General features: G+C 42.9%; 1 long non-coding RNA gene across 1 annotated transcript; it reads right to left on the reverse strand.

Annotated features, from left to right (window-relative positions):
• Nucleotides 1-9,237: 9,237 nt before the first annotated feature.
• On the reverse strand, nucleotides 9,238-13,022 carry LOC110368787. Its single transcript, XR_002428403.2, has 3 exons — nucleotides 12,915-13,022; nucleotides 11,132-11,267; nucleotides 9,238-9,358 (listed from the first exon to the last, which is right to left on the reverse strand). It is a non-coding gene; the product is annotated as an uncharacterized LOC110368787 (long non-coding RNA).
• Between the last annotated feature and the right edge of the window lie 1,103 nt (nucleotides 13,023-14,125).

A 14,125-nucleotide genomic window follows, 5' to 3' on the forward strand; every position in this document is an offset into this window, starting at 1 on the left:
GGTGTGGGGAGGGGACAAGTCGGCAACAACCCTGGAGGCATATGGGTCCTGGATGGATGGTAGGTGACTGACAATCACTTGATCTGCAGTTTCAGTTGACGTCAAAGAAGTTCTGGACAACGGTTTGGTGACTCAAAACAGGGAAACAGGGATCATCCGAAGCTGTGAGCTTTTTATTTATTTTTATTTTATTTTATTTTTATTTTTTTTATTTTTTGGGGGGGGGGGTTGGATTGTGGAGATCTGTCACTCTCACAGCAGCTTGAAAGACGGAGAGAAAGAGATGTGTGTATGCGGACGGATGGACCCGGCTCACAATGTGCCCAGCGCAATTGAACTAGTGGCTTTATTTGTCCAAATAAAACACGTCATGGTAAAAAAAAAAAAAAAAAAAAAAAGCCCAATGAAAAGCTACCTCTGATGCACAGAACAATAGCTTATGTGTCTTTTGTATGCAAACTTCTTTACAAATGTGCTTTTAGGATCTTACCACTTGACTAGGACCCCACTTTCCTTTTATTAAATGTAAGAAATTACGACTATGAAAATTTAGGAGATTTTTTGAAGAAATGATTTATATAAATGAGAAAAGGAGCACACATATTCAACCAATAGTAAACTAGTTTCTCATTTTTATGCTAATATAAATGTTTCAGAGTATGGTTGCTTCTTGAAAGTACACCTTTTTATATATATTCAACATCACTGCATTTGCCTTTAATTCTTTTGTGAAGTGTCACAAATCCTCCGATTATTTCTTACACCATGACATGAGGAGTACCACCTGCCACCTACCAAGGGTCAATGAGTCCTCCTTTCATGCCACTTACTAGCATATCTAGAAATATTCCTTAGTCTCCCTCAGGTGTGATTTTCCAAAATAATTAATGTTATTAATATGAACAGCTCACTTAAGCAGAAACCAACAGCAAAGCCAGTGTCCAGAAACAAAGACATAAAGCACAGATAATCAGCATTTAATGATGCACTCAATTCCCTTTGAGAAACTCTAAGATGTAGGGCATTTTACAGGCCGAAGACTACAGTCAGCCCACGGTCTACCTTTGAGTTTGTAGTAAAAGTGTAAATCCTATTACTTTGTTGTAGGTGCACACAATGAAAATATACAACTTTTACTTTAAGGTGCCCTATTGCTTTCTTAACACCATTGGTGTGCTAATGTGCCATGAGAAATGTGTTTGACAGGTTTTAAGAAATTAAAAAAGGACCTCTAAATATTAACTGAAATTTTTAAGTTGGCTAGTTGACAATGGGGAGGTAAATTCATCCGTGTAGACACTGGGACTAAAATGTGACAAATCTGTGGGTTTTTACAATAGATGTGTTTACTTTCATTTGTGAATGAATTAATTAACAAAATATTATTCTGCAAGGCAAGGGACTCTTTGCAAATAAACAACAGTAAAAGAGCTAGTTGTTTTTTTAAGCATTTTGAGCTGCTCAGGCTTAAAAAATACTTATAAAATATCAGTGAAGCTAACTGTTAGTAAATAACATTCAAAAGTTTCATATTTGTTGAATTATAAATACTACCGACTATGTGTTTATACAGACATACCTGGTAAAACAGATTTCATTCAAGGTCTTACTATACAATTTAATATAATTTCATGTAGTCAGTTTATCCCCTCCCCTGGGCTGCCACCTTACCGTGGTGGAGGGGTTTGAGTGTCCCAATGATCCTAGGAGCTATGCTGTCAGGGGCTTTAAGCCCCTAGTAGGGTCACCCAAGGCAGACAGGTCCTAGGTGAGGGACCAGACAAAGTGCAGCCCAAAATGCCCCTTATGATGAATACAATTATTGGACCTCGTGTTCCCTCGCCCGGACGCGGGTCACCGGGGCCCCACTCTGGAGCCAGGCCTGGAGGTGGGGCACGTTGGCGAGCGTCTGGTGGCCGGGCTTTTGCCCATGGAGCCCGGCCGGGCTCAGCCCGAAGAGGCGACATGGGTCCCCCTTCCGATGGGCTCACCACCTGTCGGAGGGGCCAAAGGGGTCGGGTGCAATGTGTAACGGGTAGCAGTGGAGGGCGGGGACCTTGGCGTTCCGATCCTCGGCTGCAGAAGCTGGCTCTTGGGACGTGGAATGTCACCTCTCTGGTGGGGAAGGAGCCTGAGCTTGTGCGCGAGGTTGAGAGGTTCCGACTAGAGATAGTCGGACTCACCTCGACGCACCGCTCTGGCTCCAGAACCAGTCTCCTTGAGAGGGGCTGGACATTCTTCCACTCTGGAGTTGCCCATGGTGAGAGGCGCCGAGCTGGGGTTGGCATACTTGTTGCCCCCCATCTCGGTGCCTGCACGTTGGGGTTTTCCCCGGTGAACGAGAGGGTGGCCTCCCTCCGCATTCGTGTGGGGGGACGGGTTCTGACTGTTGTTTGCGCTTATGCGCCAAACAGCAGTTCAGATTACCCACCCTTTTTGGAGTCCTTGGAAGGGGTACTGGAGAGTGCCCCTCCTGGGGACTCCCTCGTTTTGCTGGGGGACTTCAACGCTCACGTGGGCAATGACAGTGGGACCTGGAGGGGCGTGGTTGGGAGGAATGGCCCACCTGATCTGAACTCGAGTGGTGTTTTGTTGTTGGACTTCTGTGCTCGTCATGGATTGTCCATCACAAACACCATGTTCAAGCATAAGGGTGTCCATATGTGCTCTTGGCACCAGGACACCCTAGGTCGCAGTTCAATGATCGACTTTGTTGTCGTTTCATCTGACCTGCGGCCGCATGTCTTGGACACTCGGGTGAAGAGAGGGGCGGAGCTCTCCACCGACCACTACCTGGTGGTGAGTTGGCTCCGATGGCGGGGGAGGAAGCCGGTCCGACCGGGCAGGCCCAAACGCACTGTGAGGGTTTGCTGGGAACGTCTGGCGGAGTCCCCTGTGAGGCGGAGCTTTAACTCCCACCTCCGGGAGAACTTTAAACACGTCCCGAGGGAGGCGGGGGACATTGAGTCTGAATGGACCATGTTCCACGCCTCTATTGCTGAGGCGGCTAGCCGGAGCTGTGGCCGCAAGGTTGTCGGTGAATGTCGTGGCGGCAACCCTCGAACCCGCTGGTGGACACCAGCGGTGAGGGAAGCCGTCAAGCTGAAGAAGGAGTCCTACCGGGCTTTTTTGGCCTGTGGGACTCCGGAAGCAGCTGATGTGTACCGGCAGTCGAAGCGGCAGGCGGCTCGGCTGGTCGCCGAGGCAAAAACTCGGGCGTGGGAAGAGTTCGGAGAGGCCATGGAGAAAGACTTCCGTACGGCTTCGAAGCGATTCTGGTCCACCATCCGGCGTCTCAGGAGGGGGAAGCAGTGCAGCACCAACACTGTTTACAGTGGGGGTGGTGTGCTGCTGACCTCGACTCGGGACGTTGTGCGTCGGTGGGCGGAATACTTCGAAGACCTCCTTAATCCCACCAACACGTCTTCCATTGAGGAAGCAGAGCCTGGGGACTCTGGGTCGGGTTCTCCCATCTCTGGTGCTGAGGTTGCCGAGGTTGTTAAAAAGCTCCTCGGTGGCAAGGCTCCGGGGGTGGATGAGATTCGCCCTGAGTACCTTAGGGCTCTGGATGTTGTGGGGCTGTGTTGGTTAACGCGGCTCTGCAACATTGCGTGGACATCGGGGGCAGTTCCCCTGGATTGGCAGACTGGGGTGGTGGTCCCCCTATTTAAAAAGGGGGACCGGAGGGTGTGTTCCAACTACAGAGGAATCACACTCTTAAGCCTCCCTGGTAAGGTCTATTCAGGGGTTCTGGAAAGGAGGGTCCGTCGGATGGTCGAATCTCGGATTCAGGAAGAGCAGTGTGGTTTTCGTCCTGGCCGTGGAACACTGGACCAGCTCTATACCCTCAGCAGGATTCTGGAGGGGGCATGGGAGTTTGCCCAACCAGTCTACATGTGTTTTGTGGATCTGGAGAAGGCATTCGACCGTGTCCCCCGGGGGATCCTGTGGGGGGTACTCCGGGAGTATGGAGTACCGGACCCTTTAATAAGGGCTGTCAGGTCTCTGTACGACCGGTGTCAGAGTCTGGTCCGCATTGCCGGCAGTAAGTCGGACTCGTTTCCGGTGAGAGTTGGACTCCGCCAAGGCTGCCCTTTGTCACCGATTCTGTTCATAACTTTTATGGACAGAATTTCTAGGCGCAGCCAAGGTGTTGAGGGGATCCGCTTTGGTGGCCTTAGGATTGCGTCTCTGCTATTCGCGGATGACGTGGTCCTATTGGCTTCATCAGGGCGTGATCTACAGCTCTCACTGGAGCGGTTCGCAGCCGAGTGCGAAGCGGCCGGGATGAAAATCAGTGCCTCCAAATCCGAGACCATGGTCTTGAACCGGAAAAGGGTAGAGTGCCTTCTCCGGGTTGGGGAGAATGTCCTGCCCCTAGTGGAGGAGTTCAAGTATCTTGGGGTCTTGTTCACGAATGAGGGGAAGATGGAGCGGGAGATCGACAGGCGGATTGGTGCAGCGTCTGCTGTGAAGCGGGCGCTGTACCGATCCGTTGTGGTGAAGAGAGAGCTGAGCCAAAAGGCGAAGCTCTCGATTTACCGGTCGATCTACGTTCCTACCCTCATCTATGGTCACGAGCTTTGGGTCGTGACCGAAAGAACAAGATCCCGGATACAAGCGGCTGAAATGAGTTTTCTCCGTAGTGTGTCTGGGCTCTCCCTTAGAGATAGGGTGAGGAGCTCAGTCATCCGGGGAGGACTCAGAGTAGAGCCGCTGCTCCTCCACGTCGAGAGGAGCCAGTTGAGGTGGCTCGGGCATCTGGTCAGGATGCCTCCTGGACGCCTCCCTGGAGAGGTGTTCCGGGCACGTCCCACCGGGAGGAGGCCCAGGGGAAGACCCAGGACACGCTGGAGGGACTATGTCTCCCGGCTGGCCTGGGAACGCCTTGGGATTCCTCCTGAGGAGCTGGCCCAAGTGGCTGGGGAGAGGGACGTCTGGGCCTCCCTACTGAAGCTGCTGCCCCCGCGACCCGACCCCGGATAAGCGGAAGACAACGGACGGACGGACGGTAGTCAGTTTATGCTCCATGTGGTGCAAAGCTTCATACACGGCATACATGCAGGTCAAGTTAAACTCTTCATCTGTGATCCACATCTAAATATACAGGACTGTCTCAGAAAATTTGAATATTGTGATAAAGTTCTTTATTTTCTGTAATGCAATTAAAAAACATGAAATGTCATACATTCTGGATTCATTACAAATCAACTGAAATATCGCAAGCCTTTTGTTGTTTTAATATCGCTGATTATGGCGTACAGCTGAAGAAACCCAAATATCCTATCTCATAATATTAGAATATCGTGAAAAAGAATACTAGTAGGCTGTTCAACTAATCACTTGAATCGTCTAATTAACTCGAAACACCTGCAAGGGTTTCCTGAGCCTTGAAAAACGCTCAGCTTGGTTCAGTAAACTAAATCACAAGTATGGGGAAGACTGCTGATCTGACTGCTGTCCAGAAGACCATCATTGACACCCTCCATCAGGAGGGTAAGACACAAAAAGAAATTTCTCAAAGAGCAGGCTGTTCACAGAGTGCAGTTTCAAAGCACATTCACAAAAAGTGTGTTGGAAGGGGGGAATGTGGCAGGAAACGCTGCACAACCAAGAGAGGTGACCGCAGCCTTAACAGCATTGTGAAGAAGAGCCGCTTCCAGAATTTGGGGGAGCTTCAAAGACAGTGGACTGAAGCTGGAGTCCAGGTATCAAGAGCCACTGTTCACAGACGTGTCCGGGAAATGGGCTATAATAGCCGTATTCCCATGGTCAAGCCACTTCTGAACTCAAGACAACGGAAGAAGCGTCTGACTTGGGCTATGGAAAAGAAGCACTGGACAGTTGCAGAGTGGTCCAAAGTCCTCTTTTCAGACGAAAGCAAGTTTTGTATGTCATTTGGTAGTCAAGGCGCCAGAGTCTGGAGAAAGGCTGGAGAGGCGCAAAATCCAAGTTGCTTGAACGATGGTTTGGGGAGCCATGTCAGCTGCTGGTGTTGGTCCACTGTGTTTCATCAAGTCATGCAGCTATCTACCAAGAGATTTTAGAGCACTACATGCTTCCATCTGCTGAAAAGCTCTATGGAGATGATGATTTCATTTTCCAGCATGATCTGGCACCTGCCCACAGTGCCAAAACCACCAGGACATTTTCAAATGTTTGATTTTGTTTTGCTGTTATAATTTTTTTTTTTACTTGGTCTGAGGACATATTCTAATATTTTGAGATAGGATTTTTGAGTTTTCTTCAGCTGTACGCCATAATCAGCGATATTAAAACAATAAAAGGCTTGCAATATTTCAGTTGATTTGTAATGAATCCAGAATGTATGACATTTCATGTTTTTTAATTGCATTACAGAAAATAAAGAACTTTATCACAATATTCTACTTTTCTGAGACAGTCCTGTATATATATGCCTTCATATACAGTCTCACTTGACTAGTGTTCAATATTGAGCCAAATCGGTTATTGTGTGCATCTTCCTTCATGAAGTTAACCTTTTGACTTGGTTAACCGATTAACTTGATTTACACTGCAATTTGATTTAAACTGTAATTTGATTTATAAATGAGAGATGTGTTTACATTTTGTCAAATTTAAACACATTTTAATTGGGCAAAGTTCTCGGTTATCTCCTGATAAAGTCTGACACTTCATGGATTAAATTAACTTGCAGAAAGATGTGATGTTTTCATCATACTTGAACTTTTCAACATTTTGTCATGGTAACAGCACATATTTTAGTGTCTTCTATTGGGATTGTATATAGTGGTCCAACACAAAGTAGTGCATGATTATAAATCCATCCATTGTCCCTTTAATTTTGAAGGAAAAAGTCATTGCAGAAAGTAAGCCATAAAAAGTTGCATATGCAGTTTGTGACAGGTCATGTACACGACACAGCTATCATCAGGATCAGAATTAACTTTATTCAGCACATCTGTGGGTATAAACAAGGGAATTCAGTTTGGATTCCAACTAGTGCTGCTACCAATTATTTTCATAGTCAAAAATCTATCAATTATTTTTTTCGATTAGTGCATTTATCACTATTTTTTTGTTGATCTTCAACATCAATTCAGTTGCTTGTGAAAATAATTTGACTCCCTTGTTCTTGCCTACACACCTTTGAATGCCTCTTTATTGCCTCTTGTTACCACTATCCTTTATTAGTTTTATAAATGATCGCCCATAAAATTTTAATTTTAAATTTAACTAACTTAGTTTATTTTTAATATAAATGTATCAAAGTAGATTTTCTTTTCTGTAACAATGTTTTTTAAACAATATTTTGACCTTAAAATGTTAATTATAGCCCAGTGTAAAAAAGAAAAGCATATTAAGATGTTTGCAGTCAGGTTTGTTCTCTTTACTTAAGCTACACAGCACCAATATTAAAAAGGAGCGAATTATTAATTTCCAAATAAACTCCAACGCTCTAGTTAGACATTAAAGTTAAATAAAACTTTCCCATCATGTAGCTTCTCTTTAATCTCAACCATTAATTTAAGTGATAATTGAACACTGAAATAAATCCAATAATAACCGTTAGATATCATCCGATTGAACAGGAATGGCCCCCCCAGAAGCCTCCGACTCCAGGGCTGAGGAGCTTGATCGCCTCCTCAACTACAGTTGGGTGATACATAGCAAGAACAGACATAATGGGCATATCACAACTAAGCCGTATCTTGATTAACCTAGCAGCTATTTTGGTTTTAGACAGCTACATTCTCGCCTAAAATCAATGTAAAAGTCTATTTTGTATCAAAGAAAGTACAATTTATGAAACTTTACTAACTTTAGTTTCTTCTTCTTTCAGCTATTACTCTGGAGCTGAAGTAATGTGACTGGGGTGCTCTTTGCTAACTGGGAACTTTAGGCTTAGTGAACTGCATGTACTTAAAAGTCAACAGTAATGAAATAAAAACACTTTTCAATCATACTATAATTTATTGATATGAACCAGCATGTGACATCCATATTACATTCTTTAATTGTATTTGTATTGACATATATCTACATTTACAACATTTCTAACTTCTTGAATTTAGTTTCTCTGCGGAAGAAAACATAAACTCACCTCTATTTGCATAATTTAGTCTGAAGAAGTTCAAAAGCCAAATTAATTTAACAGAAAATATTGATTACATTGACCTTTCAAAATGATTGCAATCTGATGAAATGATGATATGCTACAAACACTGTCATAATTGCAAGTTAAAACATTTAGCACTTAGTGATTGTAACATGTTTTGGCATTTACATCTAAATTTGTATGGGGTTAAAAAGGAAAAAAAAAACATCAACATTTTCCCTCATTGACCTGTTGATCACTATAATAATGCAAATGTGTCATTTGTTCCATTTCTTTCTAAGCCAACATGAACTGATGGATTTGAATTTGAAGGTAAAGCTGTGTTGGGCTACATATTGTGCTGCTTGGCTGAACCACTGCTCTAATGAGACTCATGGAAGGCAGACTCCCACGGCTATCCGTGTCCCTTTTATTAAGATGGAGAGATCTGGCGAATGCATTTGGGAGAGGAAGTGATGGTATAAGCATGTTCCTCCAGAGAGACTTTGTCTAGGAAATACAGTACTAAATTTAAATGACCACTCTCATGCTTAAGAACAATACATGTGTAAACATAGCAGACGTTACTCGCTCTCTTGTATATACACATAGAATGAGGACAATTTTAAACCTTCTGTTACATTGAGTTCTCTGGAAACCCGAAGTATTACTACTATTAGCTGCAGTTCTGTTCCCTTGGGCCATGTGGGGACACATAGAAGGTAATTACAGAACATAATGTTATTAATTACTCTGAACCCTCATGTTGCCGTTGGAGCTGAACTCACTGCAGATGAGATTCTCAAAGCCAATGGGGCCTTAGCATAATGCTTACAGTTAAGTGACCCACTCATCTCTGTCACAGAATTTGTGAAATTGTCTCGGCTTGTCTATTTGTCTGTGATTCCTGGGCCTGGAGTATGTTTTTATATCCCTATTTCCACAGCTAAAATAAGAGAAAAAAAACAACTATACAGTGGTCCTACAGAGTACACAGACAGCCAAGTGATCATATGCCATTCAAAAAAAGGGAAACTTATAAATGGATTCATTAGATGCAGAGTTGCATATTTTAAGTGTTTATTTCCATTAAAAGGGAGGGGGGGAAGAAAAGGTGCAAAAGCAACCAACCATTTTATTAGATTCGCCTTGCAGGTATGTGGTTGGACTGTTTTTTTATGGATTGAACAAGGTGTTGGAAACCTTCCGCCAATGATAGCTTTGCGTAGTTGCTTCAGATGTTTCAGCTGCACATGATGTGTATCACCTAGTTCAATCCTGAAAGATGAGAAATGCAAATTAATGTGGAGACAATTGAAGTGCAGTGAACACATTTTTATAGATAAGAAAAGTAACTGTTTAACATTATTTTAGCTTTGTGACATAGTGCTTTGCCCTGCAGGAAGAAGCCATCAGAAGACCAATCACTGTGGTCATAATGGGATGCACATGGTCTGCAACTGACGGGTCGCTGGTTAGATCCGCCCCGGTCCAATCCCACCGGTCTGACCATCTCAGCTGTTGTCTCCAAGGGCAAAACACTTTTGCCCAAATTGCCCACTGACGGTGGCCAGCCGGTGGCGCCTTCTGTCAGTCTGCCCCAGGGCAGCTAACATAGCCCACCACTGTCAGGGTGTGAATGTGTGGGTGAAAGACTGATTGTACTGTAAAGTGCTTTGGGGTCATTGGACTTGATAAAGAGCTATACAAGTACAACCCATTTGCCATAAGACATAAAACATAATCTAAGGTCCTTACATGTGCCAAGATTTTGCACTAAATTCTGACTCTGTCATTTGAATGCTCCATGTGGAAAATAGAATCATTGTCCTAGTGTTATTGTCCAGGTTTGGTGAGTGTGTGTGAATTTTTTGCCTCAGTTTCAAGTTCTTACCTGACAGGAGTCTAATCCAGTTTGAATTTCTGATGCTGCAGCTTATCGGCATGTAGATTGGCTGTTTTGTGAATTGAGAGACGGTATTTACCTTGCTTTTAACAAGTGGTTATTTAAGCTACAGTTGCCTTTCTATTATCTCAAACCATTCTCTCCACTCTTCTTTGACCTCTGACATCATTAAGGACAGGAAGGCACTCTTGAGAATACTCATGCAGTACGTGCAAGCTTATTATTTTTCTCTGGTGTTGAACCTATGATATAGCTGGTGACCTTAACTTGTGTACCGCACCTTTAACAGACTGACTGCTGGCGATAGCGATCATCCCTTTTGACCATGCACAGCATTAGGAAGGTAAATCCTTTTTAATAAGTTCATATTCATGTCATCTGTTTTTAAGATGCTACATCTGCATCCTAACATATACTTACAGGTGCTGGTCATATTAGAATATCATAAATAAGTGGATTTTTCGCCAATAATTTAATTAAAAAGTAAAAAACCTATATTATATCAATTCATTACACACAGTCTAATATATTTCAATAGTTTATTTATTTTAATTTGGATGGCTAGAACTGACAACCAAAGAAAACCCCAAATTCAGTATCTCAGAAAATTTGAATATTTTGGAAAGGGCCAATATTGAAGCCACCTGGTGCCACACTCTAATTAATTCAAAGCACCTGCAAGGCCCTTTAAATGGTCTCTAAATCTAGTTCTGTAGGCTACACGTGGGGAAGACTGCTGACTTGACAGTTGTCCAAAAGACGACCATTAACACCTTGCACAAGGGTTGTTCACAATTTCAGCCTTCTCAGCCTGGTTCAGGGCCCAGCCAGATCAGCTTTGGCCGTTTTTTACAGCTGCTGTTCTGGACACAGCCTGAGCAAGAGAGCCTTAACTTAAGTGCTGCATTAAAAACCAGCAACTACAAAAGGATTGAAGTTACCGAATTTACATATGAATCCTAGACATAGTAGATGAACAATTTACTCAGATCTTTATGCAATCAGGCATTTGAACAATAAAAGAACCGTAAAACTCCTCCATGAGCCTCATTACAAATGTTGCACCAGGTTAGAAATATCCTTATTAGTTTTTTTGATGGTTATATAATACACTGATAAATGTTTACATCGACATGTCCACTAACCTTCAGCTGAAATGGGGCACCTGTAGTTGATGTCCTGGTGGGAGATGCAGGCTCTGATGCCGGTCAGCAGGTTGCCAAACTGGGCTCGGGTGACACATGAATAGTGCTGAAAGCGACCCTCGTCAGCACGCAGCTCCTGCAGTAAGTGGTAAAACTCACCATACTGAAAACGCCTTTGAAATATCTGGTGAATCCAGACATGGTGCAGATAGAAATCAAGAGAGTGGTTTGGCTTTAGATAAAGCCAAACCACTCTCTTGATTTCCTTTGCAATTTTACAAAGAGTCTGGCAGAAGTAAAAAAAAAAGTCACTTCTCCCAAAGGGAGCCACTCAGTGTTTTCACATTTTGTGAGACAAACAAGCAACCAGCGCTATAAAAACATGCCCAAAACAAGCGGCAACCCACCATACGTTGAGAAGAGGCAGACGTAGTAAACATAGACGCTTCACTCCATGATGTTTACACTGTGTGTAAATAAATACGTGTTCTCATGCCAAGATACTTTTTTTATACGTGGTGTTACGTATGGATTATTGTTCATTGTTTATTGTTCTTTTTTCACTCTCTCACACACATCTAATCATCTAATCCTGAGCTTTCTGTACACACCAACAACAATAATGTCCTCATAGTTTTTAGGTGCAGTTTATATCCACATGCATGTACACAGCTTTTTTTTAAAGCCTGGAAAAGTTTTTAAAATTTCCAGGTCATTCGTGTCTTACACTTTGCAACTGAAGAAGGAGCTTAATATCCTTGAAAGAGAACCTTTAGCACAGCTTCTTGCATGTGCTGACACTGTAACTCCAGGGTACTTCATTTGGCAACATGATTCGGCCTTAGTTTATCAAAGACAGAGATAACAAAATAATAAACATTAAAGTACGGTTTATGGGTTAGGTTTCTGCAATATTTTCAGCACAAAAAATGTGTAAAAACTCATCTTCAGAATCTCAGCCCAAAATTGGTGATCTGCACCCCGCAATCTACTTTCAGCAGTTATTGCAACGGTAAACTGCATAAAATATGGGCAAAATGCTCCCTCTGCCTTTATTCCCGTTGGCTCCTATGTCAGCCTAGAGTAGAAAAGACTCCGCCAATATGGTGAAGACACAGGATGCGCTCCAGCATGTTATGAGGCGTAGTATATTTTTTTCCATAGGTAGGAGTGTATGAATGCAGAGAGGTGGAGGGATAGGGTTGTTTGTATTTTACAAGCACATCAAAACCTTCTGTATCATAATAGAATACAAGTGGAAGTGATTAAAGATTTCTACCCCTACTTTGTGTTGTACTTCACCATCTGCATCAACTGCCTGTGCTGGTGGATGAAACTTTTAGAGTTTAGGAGTTGTGGTTGGGGACTACAGAAAATCAAATCAAGGGCAGCAAAGGCCTGTACGCCGTGCTTTGAATACCCCTACTTTAAGGCATTTGGGGATGAGAGATTTTCTCTGGCACTTTAACAAAAATGTGTCTTAAGTGACAAACTATATGTAAGATACAGAATATGGTATTTATCATCAACTCTTTCATATTTGATGTAAATGTCTGAAAATAGTAAACACTTGCAAAAATATAACAATGTTAATGCATGGTTTGCAAAAGGTTGTTATTCAACAGCCAGAAAATTGTGTCAGTCTTTTTAAAGCTGCAGTGCTGTCAACTTTAAAGCTGTTATAAAACTCTGATGAAAAAAAATAGGTGAAAGTCCATGAGGAAGGGGGAGCAATATCTCCAGTTATTCTGTTTTGGCAGTTTTGATAGATTTACTTACTCACCTGAACACCTATCATGTTCCTCCGTCTCTGCCGATATCATTGCATAAGATCAGCTACATTTCCAGCCGTTTGAAGTCCTGTTACCTAGAGACATGCTGCTGGGTTTCATTTGACTGAGTTCTGTGTCAACTGTGGCAGTTGGCTCTATGCATCATTTCTTGTTTCAAGGATGGGACATGATCATTCTCTTTCTTAAAGTCACAGTGGATGGACTGCTGGTTGTTATGATGCATTGGTACAATCTTCAGAGAAACTAGACCCTTGCTTTATGACCAATACTATAAAGAATGTCTAAATATCCAAATAAGTTCCTATAATAACAATTTCATGAGTCCATGAAAAAGTCCCCAATAGCAAATCAACCTGTTGCTTGATTTAGTTTTGCAACATACAGTACTTTAATCACTTCCACTTTTATTCTATTATGATGTTTAAAACATTTTGCACTGCTGTATCCAGATCTTATCCAACCTAAAATGTAGCCCAGATCCTATTTAAATATCTGGTGATATCAAGCTTCGGGTGCCAAGAGACTCAGTTTCTACAAGGTTTGCCGCATTGTCTACACATTGGCTTTAATTCCTTTTTGATAAAGGTTGATAACATGTCTCTGATGGTGAGAAAATAAAAAAATGGGCAAATTTTAAAGATTAGCTAATCTTCTTTGAAGAAATGTTCTTCATAAGAGGTTATCAGAAGTAGATTCCTTACTTTATTAATGAAACAGATGCTATAGCAAGTCCAAACAACTAAACGTAAAATGTGTATGCCATCCATGAAGCATCATCATAATAATAATAATAGTCTTTATTGTCATTGCAACATCCATTACAACAAAATGTGTTCACTGCATTTAACCCATCACCCTTGGGGAGCAGTGGGCTGCTACTGTGCGGTGCCCAGGGAGCAATCTGGGGTTAAGGTTCTTGCTCAGAGACCTAAAGTGGCAGTCTGTGGGAGTTGAACTCAGAACCTCTAGGACCCAAGCGCAATGCGGGACACAAACGCAATGCTCTAACCACTAGGCCATGACTCCCCTGTGGACTTCTATATCATAAGATGCTAGGAGTCAACACTTTCACAAGATATTCATATTTTTCTCGGCCGCAAAACGTCTTTGTCACTGCGTTAAAAATACATAGGTGGAGGCTCCGGGCTGGATAAATCTGAAGTTATCAGCTGTGATTCTTCAGTTCACTCTAAGTTCACTT

Source organism: Fundulus heteroclitus, chromosome 8 (assembly GCF_011125445.2).
Source record: "Fundulus heteroclitus isolate FHET01 chromosome 8, MU-UCD_Fhet_4.1, whole genome shotgun sequence".
Lineage (NCBI taxonomy): Eukaryota > Metazoa > Chordata > Actinopteri > Cyprinodontiformes > Fundulidae > Fundulus > Fundulus heteroclitus.